Source organism: Rhinopithecus bieti, unplaced genomic scaffold, assembly GCF_001698545.2.
Source record: "Rhinopithecus bieti isolate Rb0 unplaced genomic scaffold, ASM169854v2 scaffold_9899, whole genome shotgun sequence".
In the NCBI taxonomy this organism is placed as follows: domain Eukaryota; kingdom Metazoa; phylum Chordata; class Mammalia; order Primates; family Cercopithecidae; genus Rhinopithecus; species Rhinopithecus bieti.
The window spans coordinates 6,210,204-6,211,948 of NW_016806979.1; positions in this window are offsets into that span (position 1 = coordinate 6,210,204).

Here is a 1,745-nt window from a genome sequence, read left to right on the forward strand (position 1 = left end):
TTCATTCATTCATTCATTCCACATATATTTATTAATCTCTTCCTCTGGGTCTCCTCCAGGAGCACCTAATCTGGGGGAGACAGAGCCGGATGACAGCTGGGAACCCTGCTAAGCTGGGACTGAGCAGGGGAAGGGACGGCCTAGGGGGAGTGGAGCAGCCGGGTACTCCCGTAACAGGAACCGTGGTTTGCCCCTACGCTCCTTCCTCTTCACGCCCAGCAACTCACAGCAGGATCCTTGCCCCCCTTACACACCCTGAATCCTCCCTCTTTCTGCCCACACTCTGCAGCCGCCTCCCCCTGATCTCCACTGCGGTCTGAGCCGAGGTGTTGGGGGGCTCCTGAAATCCCACCCCAGTCCCGGCGATTAGCGGGTAGTCTCAGATTCCCCCCATGGCCACCAGGTGGCAACAGCGGCGCGCGTTTCCCCGGCCGGAGCCGCCCTGCCTCCTCCTACCGTGTTTGCTAACAGACTTTTCCGGTTTCAGAGGAGGGGAATTAAAACCCAGAACTACTGCATTTTGTGGCAAAAAAAGGGTGAGACCTCTCTGGGAGAGACCTCTTGCAGCCAGTAGGGCCAGGAGGCAAGAGTCCCAGGCCCCGACCCTTTGGTGGGGGGACCCCGGTTTCCCCATGGATGCATCCAGATGGGGAAACAGAGGCCTGGGCTCCCGTGTCCCAGCCCCACAGTGGGTGCTCAGAGCTTTGCAGATGCCTCCCGCCCAGCTCCGGATCTGCCACATCCCAGCTTCTGCTCAAACCGTTCCCTCCACCAGGCTTGCCCTCCCTTGAGCGTTTATCTTCCTTTTTTTTTTTTTTTTTTCTTTTTGAGATGGAGTTTCGCTCTTGTTGCCCAAGCTGGAGTGCAATGGCACGATCTTGGTTCACTGCAACCTCCGCCTCCCGGGTTCAAGTGATTCTCCTGCCGCAGCCTTCCAAGTAGCTGGGATTACAGGTGCCCGCCACCATGACCAGCTAAAATTTTTTTGTGTTTTTAGTAGAAATGGGGTTTCACCATGTTGGCTAGGCTCGTCTCGAACTGCAGACCTCAAGATCCACCCGCCTTGGCCTCCCAAAGTGCTGGGATTGCAGGTGTGAGCCCTGGAGGCCCCTGGAGTTGGCCGCAAACCCACCCCTATGCACAGTCTCTTGGATGCGAGAAGCAGGAGACAGGCAATGTTTATTGTGCAGCAGCTGGGACTTTTGCCAGAGTGCATGGGGAAAATGTGCACCCTGCTTCCGCTAGTGGGAGGCTGAGCTGGACAGAGGGAAGCCTGGAGCTTGGAGCCTCTTTCCTTCCCACCGTGGGGACGCCTGCCTGAGAGAGGAGACTGCAGGGAGGACAGTAGCACCGAGATGAAGCATTGGTTCCTGGATCCAGCCTTACCTGAAATGCAATATTTTCCATCTGGTTCCTCTTTTTTAAAAAATATTTACCGGGCACAGTGGCTCATGCCTGTAATCCCAGCACTTTGGGAGGCCGAAGCAGGCGGATCACGAGGTCACCAGATTGAGCCCATCCTGGCTAACATGGTGAAACCCCGTCTCTACTAAAAATGCAAACATTAGCTGGGCGTGGTGGTGGGCGCCTGTAGTCCCAGCTACTTGGGAGACTGAGGCAGGAGAATGGCGTGAACCCGGGAGGCGGAGCTTGCAGTGAGCCGAGATGGCGCCACTGCACTCCAGCCTAGGTGACAGAGCGAGACTCCATGTCAAAAATATATATAAATATAAATAAATAAATAA